The sequence below is a fragment of the Eurypyga helias genome, unplaced genomic scaffold, assembly GCF_000690775.1.
Source record: "Eurypyga helias isolate BGI_N326 unplaced genomic scaffold, ASM69077v1 scaffold5295, whole genome shotgun sequence".
In the NCBI taxonomy this organism is placed as follows: Eukaryota; Metazoa; Chordata; class Aves; order Eurypygiformes; family Eurypygidae; genus Eurypyga; species Eurypyga helias.
Window position 1 is genome coordinate 210,365 of NW_010250761.1, and position 15,026 is coordinate 225,390.

A 15,026-nucleotide genomic window follows, 5' to 3' on the forward strand; every position below is an offset into this window, starting at 1 on the left:
AAATTGCCTGGGTTGAATTTTCAGATCTTCAAGCAAAATCTTCAAGAGATATTCCTCCCTGAAAATTTCCCTTGAATTTTGCAAAGTATTTCCAGGGTAATCAGGCTACACACAGATCTGGCACAGCCAGGATAATCCCTACCCAGAAACTATCCAAGTTTTGTCATTAACATTTCCTTCCCCAGTCAAACCCAGCACTACTTACACAAAAAAAAACCCCTGCTCTTCCCCCTCTTCGTAGCACTTACTCCGGGCCAGGTTTGGCAGGAGAAGGCAGCAGAATAGCTGCAGAGGTACATGAAAACAGCATCAGGAGATCCCCTTAGCACTCGGCAAGTTATTCACCAGAGAGAGCTGATGGACTGCATTATGAAGGCTGTTTTTATAAGCATCCTCTATCAAAAAAAACTCATTTATTTCTAACTTTCTGAGTAGGATAAAAGGTGATCAGATCCAAATATCAACCACAAATTTTTAGTCCATTTAAAGCTCTAAAGCCCTGGGGCCTGTTGGTTCTGCAATCGTTAGCAGTGCTGCGAGTAATCAATCGCACTCTCCATGTGTTTATGCAAGTGGAGCTGATTGATTGCTCGCTGCTAACATGATTGCCAACGCTGCACACCATTTTTCTGTGGCCAGTTCTCCAAAGCAGCCAGGGGCCGAGGCTAACAAGCACTCTACCGAGGGGAGGGTACGGAAGCAGGACAGCAATTTTTAGGTTGTTTAGATTAACATCATTCTAGTGGTCTGAGGCTCTGGAAGCCCCCAGAGTCTTGGCGTGGTGTAAGGCACAGCCGAGATCTCGTAGCCAACGCAATGCACCTTCAGCAGAGAGAAACTAGTTGTCCCTTCTTCCCACACTGCATTTTCAGGGATGTCCTGCCCATATGTTTTGTGAGGAGGGAGAAAGGGTTTGCTGTTTTACCCTCATCCTACCCGAGGGAGCAGGATGTAATTCCCCCTTCCCTCTTTGTTTAAACCTTCCCATCAAAAGCATTCTTTGGGAAATTGCTTATAGTGCAAATTTTACTGGTCCTACAGAAACCCAGGACCTCCATATTCTCCATCGTCTATTACCTCCTCTTGTTATTTTATTTGCATATAAAGGAATACATCTCTCTCATTAAACGCTCGTGTAAAATCTGTGCTAATTTACAAATGGAGAGAGACAAGTTCACCTCCGGGCCATATGATGGTTGGTATGAACAGACATCCTTCCTGACTATTTCAAGCCTTAGACTGAATGATGCAGAGGGATAGACTACAGCTCCCTCCCCAGCCAGAGATGCCTGCAGGCAGAGGTGAAGCCCAGGGGGTAGAGTAGTGCTTATCATTAAATTGATAAATTAAACATTTTTTTCCCCAAATGCTGCTTTCGGGAAGTGGGGATCAACAAAAGCATATTTTTTTTCTCTAATCAAAGGCACCGAATAATTAAGACAACTGTTTTATGCCATTTCTGTGTTTCACACTGCCAGTAATCCCAAAACCCTGGCAAATGAATGAAATAAGCCAGAGTCTTTCTGGCAAATGGCACAGACAAGACAGCTGAACTACTCCCAAATGCCACAAGCTTTCTGCAAGAGCCTTTTACAGGACACTATTAATTGAGGTTGCAGAGAAAAGTGCTGGCAGTTACTGATGATCAGAAAACACAACTAGCTTGATTTATATGTATTCTTCCGCTACTTTAAGACCAATTCTAGTTTTAAAATCATATCTCCATTTGTCTCTGCTGTCCTTTCTAGCACCTTACACAGCAAAAGCAGTGCCAGCAACAAAGCAGTGAGGCACTAAACAAGGATGTTGATTAAACGTGCACCAACAGGCAGAACACAGCTAACAACATAAACTGTTCTTTCAACCACATTCTTTGTCATCTGTAGCGTAGAAGCTTTAGTAGCTGCTTCCCAAATATATTCAAAAGGAAACTGCATTATTGCGATGTAACTGGATTTTCCAAGAAACAAGTGCTGACACCTTGCAAAAGCCGAAGAGATCCAGAAGGCAGTGGCTGAACTCCCAGCACTTCCATAGGCTTCCCTTCACAGCTGGGATCTCTGCTGCTGTTACGCCCACATTACCTAGCAGTGAGAGATGGGTCCTTTTTGCTACCTTTTGGCTTTTTTCTGTTTCGAGGATGGTGTCCTGGTTTTGGCTAGGATAGAGTTAATTTTCTTCCTAGTAGCTGGCATAACGCTGTGTTTTGAATTTAGTATGAGGATAATGTTGGTAACACACTGATGTTTTAGCTGTTGCTAAGTAGTGCTTACACTAGTCAAGGACTTTTCTGCTTCACATGCCCTGCCAGTGAGAAACTGGGAGGAGGCACAGCCAGGACAGCTGATCCCAACTGGCCAAAGTGACATTCCATACTATATGATAACATGCTCAGTATATAAACTGGGGGGAATTGGCCAGGGAGGCGGTGATTGCAGCTCAGGAACTGGATGGGCATCAGTCAGTGGGTGGAGAGCAACTGTATTGTGTATCCTTTGTATATCCTTTTATCACTGTTGTTATTATTCCCTTCTTCCCCTCTCCTATTAAATTGTCTTTATGCCAACTCAGGAGTTTTATTTTTTTCCAGTTTCTCTCCCCCATCCTACTGGGGAGGGAGTGAGCAAGCGGCTGTGTGGTGCTTAGTTGCCAGCTGGGGTTAAACCGTGACAGTCGGTTTTTCAAGGAATAACTGTCTCTTATAATCCTGCACAAAAATAACAGTACCCTCTACCCAGTACGTTCAGAGCAGTAAGGTAAAAATTTCAATTGTCTTCTAGCTGCAACAGAAGATGACGCGTCAGGAAAGGTGATGGGAGGCTGTGAATGTTCGAACAAGTACTCACAGACACCTCCAACTTTTCCCAAGCAGTTGGACATCATTGGTTTTTCGGGTTTTTTTCCTTCTTTCTTTTTTTACATTTGACCTTTCTTGCTCCTGCTCTCCCAAGAAGTGGCCACATTGACTCCAAGTGACATTTCAATCACAGAGGTAGGTCTCAAGCACAATACATTATTAAAAAACGCCACTAAATCAGAGAATGTCATAAAACTTCAAATGCTGCAGTTCTGATGCCACTGATCAGGAAAATAAAATCCCTTCTATAGACAGACGCATTGGCTGGGGATATGTTGTTGAAGTATGCATAGGAAAGTAAAAGAGAAAGGGTTTCTCAAAGATGAAAAGATTAAAACAGAAAAATCAAGGCAGCAATTCAAGAGTTCAGCTGAAATACATTTCCATTCCATCAAAAAGAAAAAAAACCTGTTTTTCTTTCCCAACAGACACCTTCATGTGCCATTTCAGACTCTCATATCCCCATACACGATTCTACAGACAATGAAAACGTGTGCATATGTCATGCCAAGTCATCACCGTGTGAACCTGTTCACCACTTAGCAACGCACTGACAGGGCAGATCTCTTGCAGCGATTCCCTTTCTGACAATACAGCTGAAAACCCGAGTGTGAACGGGAATATACTGCAGTTCATGTCAAGGAGAATGGCAATTTCCACCATTGTTTTTGCTGTTCTGGGTATTCATGCAAAGCTTTGCGTAATCATCTGCTTGGCTGTTTAGCAACAACATTCTCAGTAACCATTTAATTTAATGATCAATTTTTTAAATGAATACTTTAATTACACGTAGTTGCTGGAGGCCCTGCCAACAGTCAGCTAGTCTGAGTTTTAAAGAAGCAGATGAAAGAGTACTGGGTATGAGGAGCCTTAGCATTTTGTGTCACTAAGTGGGTTACTCCAAAACCAGCACAATACAGAGTACTCAGAGAGGGATTGAAGTCCCTACATCGGATTCTAGCAAAGTCCTTAGCACACCAGAGAAAGACTCTGCAGACTATGGCATCAAATAAGATTTAAAATGTTGAAAGAAAGTGGTAATACTGGTGGCCTTATTTATCTACATTACAGTAGCTTCACAAATAAGTGACTGTGCCATCTCTCAAGCATCTTCTTGACTCCAGATGTACCCTCCTCGGATTGGAGCTGCACAGCCACATGGTTCCCCAGCCTGCTGGGATGCTGCGCATGGCTCACCAGGTCAGAAGGTGGATCAGCCCCAGAGCATCCTCCTTGGCAGGTGAGAGGAAAGCAGCACCTTCCCCCACCCTGGCCATCTCGCTCAAGGCTGAGGCAGAAGCAGGTTCATGCCAAACGTGCAGCTGTGACAGCGCTGCCCCAAAAAAGCAACTCTGCAACAGCATCTCTTCTATGGCAGAGCAACCTTAACAGAATTCAGCTACGCAGCCAAAGCTCTCTGCTTGGCGCTGTACCGCTGAGCCAGCAGCCATGCCCACGGACAATCGCCAGCCCGAGCACTCATCCCAATTCCCGCAGCCCAGCATCATACAGAGGTGGCCCAGGCAGGTTTTCAAAGCCACATGAACTCAGGGGCACCAATCCTAATGTCCTCCATGGACCAGCTTTCATCCTGAAGATAGATTCCAATTTCATCTACGTTTCAGTAAAATACTGCTCTTCCAGTGGGGACCATCCTGATAAATGCCAGCACATGCAGGCGCAGAAGCAAATCTTCCCAGCAATCACCCAGGGCATCTGAAACCAAGAGGCATCTTGGCAGGATACATGAATGGCCTGATTGTGTCCATTTTCAAGCAGGAATACATATGTATAGCGCTGAGATCCAGCTCAGGCTGTACCAGATTCTGCTCTGCCTGATGAGCAATCAGTCTGCTGCGGGAACAAACACATAATGACTGCTTTCAGCTGCTAATGCCACTGCTTTTTCTGGAACAGTATAGAGGCCTGAACTGCAAATTCACATCTGGCACTGTTGGAAATTAACTGGGAATTGAAAGGGGTTTGCAATTAGCCTTTGGAAAAAATCTTCCCTAATTCACAGCCACAGAACAGGACACTAGAGCCTGCAGTGACATTTCTGCAGGATTTGGTGGTGTGGCTGTAATAGGGGGGGTTGTGAAAAAGGGAAAGACTATCTTCTGTTTGGCTTTGGTCTATGAAAGAATTCAAGAACAGCAATATTCCAAACATATGGTGATATTCATATTCACAGCAAAATGCAATGTGACTAGTTTCCCACTGTGTGCACTCAATTTCCATGAATGTTCCTGGGATTAAGATTTTTCATGGCTATTTTTTGCCATTTTCAATGAAAACTGGCATCAAAATTTGTACACTTGTTTTATTCTTGAAGTTTTACAGTTTTCTATTCTGTTAAAACCCCTAAACTTGTTTCAGGTTTACAAAATTAATCCCAAAAAATCAATTTCAGACATTTGGCTTGTTAGAATTTCTATTGTAACCTGTTAAAATCAGGAATAAAATGAATTATTTTTCACCCAGTCTAACTACATTTCTGTCCTGTCCTCAGGCAGCCGAGATCAGCCAAATGTGAGCTCTGGTCGAGCAAGAACGAAGATATTGCATCTTCCTACTTTTCCACCAAGCAAATAAGTCAATATGAGGAGAGCAGGTAAAGACCTAAACTTTGCAGTGTTGTTGGGAATAATATTGTAAGTTGTTCATAAATACAAGCTGAAAATCGCTGTTCTTGGACAAGAAAGGGAGGTGTCCCCAGGCCACGCTGCCTTCTGCTCTTGCAGGGGGTCAGCACGCACCACGCGCTGCTCATGCCTCAAGGCTGCGTTCCACGTCACAACGTGGCTCCTAATAACTGCTGTGAATTATCTCCCCGATTGACCCAGGGCTCGAAAACCTCCCTGGCTCTCCTGACAATATCACTGGAGGGGCTCAGATGAAGGGGATAGAAAAGAAAACCCCTCTCATGCATATTTCTCCTAAGTATTTTGGATCGTTTGCTGACTCATTTTGCCATTTAGCTTGGAGCAAACTCAAAATTAAGTTACTCGAGAATAATGACCATTAAGTGACTGAGATTGCTTTATTTCTCTGAGCCTTAGCAACAGTGATTTCACTTGCCTGTTGCCATAACAACTACGGCATGCACATCAAGGTCACTAAGCCCACTTTGCTTCTTGCCTGTAGCTATGTCTCTGATGGCTTATATGCCTCATTTTTATTGTAGATTCGTACACGATGACTAGGAAGAAAAGGTACTTTTTCATCTTAGGAGTAAACAAGCACATGAAGATGAGCATTTCTCAAGGTAAGGGAAAAACAGACAAAAGATAAAGCATTTATGGGAAATGGTAACTTCATTCTTAATAGAAAAGCAATTCTTAAAAAAAGAAAATGGGCATATGTGAGGCCCAAAATACCCAACATGCAAGGACTCACATCAGCAGTCAGTTCTCCATTATAAAGATTTCCTGAACAGCACATGGCTATGAATTCCTTGATTTCCAAGATCTCCCAGCGTGCCCCAGGACGTTAGCATGGAGATGTCAAGGTCCCTGAAGTGCGACCTCAGACAGGGAAGAATTCTGACCTTAGTGCTTAAATAAGTACAGTTTCAATGGAAACCCCTCATTTCATTAATCTAAGAAGTCACAGCACACAGGCCTGAAATAAGCTGGAACTGGAAGGCAGGAGAGGACCACTGAGCTGATGAACTGCAGAGCCCCAGGTCAGGTGAGAAATCACCTGCAGCATCGTTTTCCTTAGTTCATTCTTTCACAAACTTTAATGGATGCAATTTTTACTCCAGAATATTTACACCTCACACATCATTTTCATTGTATACAAGGGTTATAAACCACTTTTTAAATACAATTGACCTGCACTCATTTGTCTCGTAAGTCAACTAGAGGCACTTTCAAAAGAAATTCTAAGCTCCTACATTACCAGAGCATTTTTTCTGCCATGTGGAAGGAGAGAAAAGAATTATTCTCTCTGAAAAATATAAATAACTTTGCCACCTCTTCTTATAGCTAGTTGATTACAGCAGCCAGAGAATGAAAGATTTTGCTGTTTATATGTCAGCTTTACACCAAAAATACCAGCAAAAAAGATGAAGTGTCCAGAATTGCAGAGGGATTTATGAGGCACTAAATACTTCTGTGAATCAGGACTGAAATGTAATTTCACATATACTTGTATAGTTGTTGGCTGTAGGACAAGACAGACAAATACACACAGGCACGCTGATGGACAGCCAGCCAGCCACAGTGGAGCTGGACTCCAAAATGTCAAGTTTCAGTTTTGCCTTCATTAAAACTTTTCTGCCTTGCTCCAGCAGAGATTCCGGCCCAGCTCACCCAACACCTTGCTGGACAAGGCAGAGCATTAATTCCAATTTCAAGCTAGGAAAACAGAGAAAAGGAATTGCTGAAGATCATAAAAGCCCACCAGGTCAAGATGAAGAACTTAGTACGTTTGGGGACTCCCAAACAGACAACCATAACAAAGACCTCCATCATGTTATCGAGCTCCTGGCTGAACAGCAATGAGTTGTTTTGGAGTTCACACCAATGAAGGGCTGAAAAAGAATTGGTTCTTTATATTCTACACTGGTTAATGTTCTTCATAAAGTTAGAAAGCAGAGGTGCTCTTGGTAACGACTACTGCCACGAGGAGTCCAACACACGCAAGGAAATGTGATTTACTGATTAGTTAAAGGCTAATTGCCAAATTTAGGGCTTTCAGGAGTAATCCCATTGCTTACAGTGGGATACTCTGCCCTCTTAAAAAGAACATTTGTGTCTTACCCCAGGAGAAGGTGTGTGCTGCCAGTTCTGCGTGGCATCAGGCACACAGAGGGATCTGCATGGGGCTTGCTGGAGCCTCCACCACGGTGGTAGGAAAAGGTTAACACCAGGGCAAAGTCTGTCCTGCTAGGATCTGTAAGGTCGGGGAGAAATTGTGTTCTGAGCCATTTTATTTATGCAAAAGATCGAAGTTTATCCTTTTCAAAGGTTGTCTTACTTAGTGCATGTTCTAGACACCCAACACTAGGCCACTTCACTAATTCAAAGCCCCTTTGATGTCCTTAGAATACTCAGGTTACCAGAAAGTCCCAGCACATCCACCCCAGAGCCCTGGCCGGCTCCAGGTCCCACCAGAGACAGAAAACTAAATAGCTAAAACAGAGCCAAAATCTCGGTATAAGTCTGCCTTGATACCAAGGGAGCTTACCCTGTTCACGTGAGGTGAGATGCAGCCCGTAAGGCTCCGGCTGGCTACAGGTATTACAGGAGTGTGGTGCTTAATGCCGTTTGCCAGAAAATAAGCTCAATGAAACAGTACATTCAATTGCTGCGGATTCTGTTGCTTTCCACAGAGCATCTCTCGTTATTACTTTAATAACTGAAGAGGAAATCCTGTTAATCATAAGTTGCGAGGTTGTGTGAGTTGTCAGCTGTGATATCACAGCTGTTGGTATCTCTGCACAGGCACGATGGGACAGCAGATAATGCACGTCGCGATCTGCAACAGGGAGTTGGATTGGTTGTCCAATTTCCATCACGCATGCACCCCCTCCCCCCACGTCACGCATCTTTCTTCTCCCAGCTCTTCATCAAATATGTTGCTCCTACAACCAGATGCCAACACAAGGTAACGCGGGTGGCAAGCATTGATTACTACTGCTCAAGTCAGCAAAGGGTTAACCAGAAAGAAAATGAACCAAAGTCAGCACAGAAAGTAAAATAACTGAATTAAATGCAGCTGTTGGCGAACTTGGATTGCCTGATTTTGCCATTAAAAAACCCCACTCCCAGCAGCGCGAGCTTGCCTGCAACATCAACAAACCTTCCCTTAGACGACTGTTTAAAGCGCGTGGTTGCACGTTCACGGCGACAAAACTGCCAGCGTGGCAAAACAAGCCTGGTTTTGAGACTCCTTCGTGGAATGAGCTTCCCAAAATGATGGCTATTAGGAAGCTTTTACATCCAAGCGCACGACCGCTACCACGTGCCAAAGTAAAAAGTCACCCTGGGCAAACTGACCGAAGCCCAGCGAATATTTTAGACTCTTTGTGCTTTTAAACAACATCCAGCGAACTGCTGTTTTCACATCGCTTATTGCCTCTGACACACACAATTTACTGGCAGGCTTTGGGTCACAAGTCAACAGAGCAACACTGAATTACCGCGGCCGGGAGGGTTTGCCTCCTTCCCACTTGCATGTCCTCGGCAGCGTGTGGCCTTACCGGTGTGAGCGAAGCAGGTGACTGCTGCCCCAGGAGGATGCTGGCTAAGGGAGGTGGACATGGCCCCGTCCTTCTTCCTCCGAGCCCTGAAAGAGGCTGACAAAGGCTCCCACAGAGAATTAAAGGTCTTTGTGCAGCATAAGGAAATTCCTGGGAGAAAAGGACAAACGAAAATGTTAGTGAGACACCAAACCTGGGCCACTGTGGCCAACGTGGGAAACTCCCCGGAGGAAGAAAAGGAAAACGAAACACAAAACTGTGACCCAAAGGGGCAGAGAAAGCTAATGAAACGTCTGCTTTTGGGTGGACTGCGGGGTCAGCAAGTCAGACCAGGAGTGTGGAGGACACAAGGGAAGCCTCCAAGGCTGGGAAGTCAAACGTTTCGGCAAAAACACGTGGTGACCCCTGCAGCTGCTGGGCAATTCCCCTTGATGCTCCAGGCACCCCAGGCACCCACCTTGGACAATGACTTTTAATTTCACTGTAGAGGGCTGGTGTCGGTACAACATCCTATGCTTTGTGTAAACTAGCCATTTTTACCTTCGATTGAAGCAGAGGTTGCTGGGGCTTTGCCGGCATTTCAGGGGAGCTCTGCATCCTCACCAGAGGAAGGACAGCAAGCTCCTGCCGTGTCGCACCCCCGGCAGCCGGCGTGGTGCGGTGTCTCCTTGGGAGCATCCCACGAGACAGCCCTTTGCTGCCCAGATTGACACGGAGTCTCCAGAGAGGAAAGGCTTCGTTTTAATTATCTCAGATCCAATCTCGCTGAAGTTTGCCAGCCCTAAACTTTATGTAATACTTCAAGATTAACAATGAAATAAGAAGAGACTTGACCTGGAAAAAGTTCCAGCTCAGGCAAAATTTATCTTTTCCCCCCCCCTCATTTTTAGCAAATGGAGTGACGACTGGGTATTATAGGTACAGCTCTGCCCAGAAGCGTTAGCTATTACTCACCTCCTCATAATTAGTCATCTAAGATACCATTTTTTAAAGACCTCAAATAGCTCCATCTGGTTGTTATACTAAAGTCTAAAAGGGGACCTAAGCGTGAGAGCACGGGCTCCTGCGCTGCAGGAACCCAGGAGAAAAGGCACGGTGAAATAACAGGACAGGGTTGGCAGCTAAGCTGCCACCTCGTCTGCCCACCTCAGCTCTCCCGTCTGTAATTAGGGAGGAAAGACACCAGCTCCTTCTGCTAAGTGCCTCGAGACCTTAGTAGTTAAAAGCACAGTGCAGAGAATATTTTAGCTCCTGTTCTCCCACTTCAGACTCACATCCCTATGGAGCAGGAACTACGGAGCCCCGGTCGCATCACTCCGGGCCGGGATGGTCCCTCACCATCAGGTCTCCTTGTCTTCTGCACGGGGCGGGGGGCTGAGGAGTCCCACGGAGCTGGCAGTGGTACCATCGTTCCCCCATCCATGAGCCACGTGGATCCAGACCTTCCCTGATACACCCTCCTCTGCAAGGAGGAAAAAAGAAAGCAGGTTCAGAGAGTTCTGCCCCTGTGCCCCTCAGATGAAGCTTTTAGGATTAATTGAAAGAGAGGTTGGGTTCCTCAGGAAGGAAAGACATTAATCTTATCAATAATTTGAATAGGGTGGAATGCAGGGACATCAGTAGCTAATGAAGTAAATCTAAATTAAGCCACTGCCTGGCTACATTATTTATATATTTATTTATTTTAGAAAAGGGAGAACATCTGGTGTTTGACAGTGAGACCAATCAAGTCTCCAATTAATCTCTGCAAAGTGGCATACCTCCTAGATGCGTGCGACCGTTCCTCCAGTCCTGACCACCGGTATAGAAACTAGCTTGTTGAATGAGCCGCTGCAGAAATCTTCTCATCATGAAGAACTCATTAGGTCAGCAATAAAGTGATTTATCAAAGGCTTGGATTTTGGCCATCAGCCTCACTCGTAGAACAGACTCAGTTGCAGTGCTTCGAGCAAAGGCTTACAAATTACCATTATAATCTTGTAAGCATGCCTCATCTACACCAGCCAGTTCCTGACCAGTGGAGTGGAGACCGAGAAATGCAATCCTTTCTGACCTCTATTATATGCTGTCAGCCATCCAGATGTGATGCAATGAGTGGAGCAGATATTAATACCTTTGAATGGTGATGAAAGGGAGCTCACAGTCTGGAAGAGATGCTGGAAGCAATGGGAGAGTGCTTTATGCAATCTGAACTTTTCCTGAGCCTCTTCTGCCTGATCACCCAAGCCCTGTTGCAGGAGAGACCTTTCCCAGTGTGGATGGTCTCCCGGTGTGTGAGCGATCCGCTCGGTCTGACACAGCACCTGACCTTATACAACCCAACACGTGCCCGATGGTGTTTTTCAGTTCCCCCAGGCTGAAAACTGCCTTTCCCAGGTCCATCAGGGCCGTGTTTCTGTGTTAATCCCATTCCCCTGTGTGCCGCAGCTGGGAGAGCAGAGGGGAAAAGGTGGCAAGGGAGAGCATGATGTCTTTAAAAAGTTTCCATGGTCTGGAACATAGGATGAAGTGAATCAGCTTTTCAGCCCACCACACGTACAACCGATATTTTTCATTGCAAAACAGGTTTAATTTTCTTAACTAAGTCACTTTTCAGACAAGAAGAAAACCCACTGCTAGGCACAGCCTCAGTAACGAGCCAAATACGTGCCCACACACACATACTGTATTTAATCCCCCATTCTCTGCTCTGACTCTGATCCTTTCCCACCACCAGCTGGGTCTTTGTCTCTCCTCAACACCTTTCCCTCTCTTCCACTGGTTTTCCCCATTGGAATTCCTTCTCCTCGTGCCAGCATCCTGCTTTCCCCCAGGATGTGAATTCAGTTACATCAGCACTGAACTTTCAAACCCGTCATGTTCAAGTGGATTCAGAATTAGTCAAAACAAGCTCATCCATCAATAGCTTTTAATGTCAAGAGCTCTGAGGGCCGGGGTGGGGGTGGAAGGCAGGGCCACGGTGCATATTCAGGCAACAATGAAAATGTTGTCAAAGAGCAATTAAGAGTGCTCCCCTGACAGTTTGGCACTGCACTTTTTCTAAGGTGAGAGAAGTCGTAAAACATTTATAGTTCACCCAGCACAAGCAGCATCAAGTGCCTTTTACATCCAGCCTGCATCTCCTTGGCAATCAGAGAAGACCCAAAGCTGCCTTGTGCCAAATGGAAATTGCATTTTGAAATAATATTAATCACCTTTTATCATGACTTTTCAGTTTGCCGAGTCAAATGTCACGTTCTCTATTGCTGGGATGCCGTCTTCGCAGTGCTGTGAGCATTAATTAAACGGACAGATGGAATTTGTTATCATATATTTCCGACACAAAGCATAAACATAAATATAGGAACCTCCTCCTTTGCTAATATCAGTTGAAAATAACTTGTTCTTACCCAATCATTCAGAAGAAATATGATAATAACACTATCCTTAAGAGTTTAATCAGAGTCAAAACCCCATTCTAGGCAGAAGAATCCGTACTCCCTCCGTATTCAGGGCTATTAAAGTTGTTTCCACGCACATGGAATACAGCACTTGAACATGTAAATCTGGCAGGATCCAGCTGCTGCAATCCTACCTGGTAGGAAAGTCAGGGGCTGAATGCTAAGCAGCGACGAACTGAAAGAAAGCAGCTGAAGAGGCTGCTTGGCAAACAGCGTGTATTTCCACTAAGACCTGAGCACACCGGGTAAAATTTCCGTAAGGTGAAGAACATGGCTGTAAGCCAGATATAAAAATGGAAAGAAAAAACAGCATAAAGAATTGAGTATCTGAAGGCTAACGAGCGAGCCGATGCTCCCTGCATGGCTGAAGGGCTGAGCATGTTATTGACTGAGACAATGGAGTTTTTGGACAATATGGGAAATCAAAGAGATGTCAGGGAGCTGGAGATCCAGCATTGTTCTGCATCCCCTCCTTCCCAAACGAGGGGAGTGAAGCAGAAACTTAATAATAGAGAAATGCTTGTGCTTTCAGTGCCGGGAAAAATCCTTTTGTGTAAAGAAAGTGCTGTGGACAAAACACACTGAATGGAGGACTAAGAGCTGCTTTCCTAACGCAGTTCGTACCTGTGCGAGGGAAGCTCCTGTTACTCCCCTGATTTGGCTGCTCGCCCTGCAGAAGGGAGACCAGCTGCAACCAGACTACTCCTTACCAGCCTCGGCTGCGGGCAGAGAGCAGGAACACAGAACCCGATCCGTTGTGTCAAACAGCGCAAGACACATTAAGCAAAAGGAATTTTTCTCCGTTAGTGGAAAGGGATATCAAAGCCCAAGCTCACTGGGAGTTTGATTTGGTCCTTAGTCAGCCCACCAGGCATCAACAGGGAGTTCAGCTGCACCCAACACCCACAGGTGCTCAAAGAAGGAAGTGTCTTATCCATGTTTTTCCAGAGCAGGAGGCAAGGCACTAATTTTGGTCTCTATATTGGCACAAGACCTACTTGACTTCAGAAACAGCCATCTCTGGCAGAGCTAGGGCTGGCAGCCACAGCTCCTGGGTCTTGCTTCAACAGCATCAGCAGCAGTGTTGCCCCAGGCTGCACCCCAGCCCTGAGCCTTTCTCGATGCCCCAAAGCCAGGGAAAGGCCACTCCATTTTCTCTCACCTCCTCCTCTCCAGCAATCCTGCAAGTATCAACTTAGTCTGTGCCGTTCACTCATGGTTGATGTGTCCTTCCAGCAGCCCACTACGGGAAATTTCAAACTGCTTCATTAAACCATCTCCTATACATTTACCTACCAGCAACCTAATAATGATATGAAATTAAAACCACATCACCTTTATCTGCAATTATCCCATTATAGAAGCAGGCGAGTGCTGCAGAGGCAGTCTCTCATTTATACAGCGTAACTACTTTAGATAAAAATTACAGGGAGGCAGGTCTCCTCTCTTTGAGAGATAAAGTAGGTGCATTCAGAGCGTTGGCCAGTTTGCAACAGAAGGTCAAATGAAGAAGGCTAAAGTCAGCGTTTCCAGGTGACCTGTGTTTTGCCTCCGGGAAGCTTCTCTTTTCCCTTATCACTGCAGCCTTTGTTACCTGTAGAAGATTATTCAATAGGTGTTTTGTGGGGTTTTTTTTGTCTCTCGACCAAGATCCATCTTCCTCCAGGACAAGCAGACAACCCCAGGAAATGAAAGGGCACCTGCTCGTCTCACCTTTTTGTGGGGAGCTTGTCCCTTTTCGTGCCTCTTCAAACGGCAGAACTAAAAGGGCAGATTTTATCCTGCAATACAGATGAGAAATGTACCCCCATCACATTTCTCGTGTCAAGCTGACAGATCAAACTGGGTATGGGGGAGGCAAATGTAGGCAATGTAGACTGAAAGGAAGCGCATTAGCTAGACAGATGAGTGAGAAATCAAGTAAGAACTATCCAGTCCATTTCCCCATAGCCCCGGGCAAGCACGAAACCATTTAGTCCAAAAATCACTCCTAAATCTTTTCTATGTGCCTATTGCAACTGTCCAGTTCTCACACCACAACGGGCATTTCTCGGCACCAAGTTGTAGGGGAGAGAGACTGGAAGATCTGCCTTTCGTGAGGACTTTGGGGCTTCCTAGTTGTCTTGGAGAGCTGGGAATGCCACATTCAAAAGCTCCACTGTTTATTCTAGTCCTCACTGAGGGGAAACTGGACCCCAGGTCTTATGGAGCACCCAGAGCAAGAAGATGTACTCGTTCGGCCTTTCAGGCTCGTTTCTGAGCATTTGGGTTATTTCTGCTGAACACTGCAATGTTCTTGTCTCTTCCCACCCATGTAAATTGGAATTTTGTTTCGCAAAAATAGGATGAAATGTTCATTCCAACCTTTCTCTCATGGAACGGAAGTCCCACTTCTGATCACGCCTCCCAGCAAAGCCTCCACTCAAAGGGAAGATGTCCTTGAATACTCCCTTTTTCCTTGATGAGTACAGAGCTTTCCCCATCTGCTGTGTGAGCATAGACACGAGCCCAAGCCTTG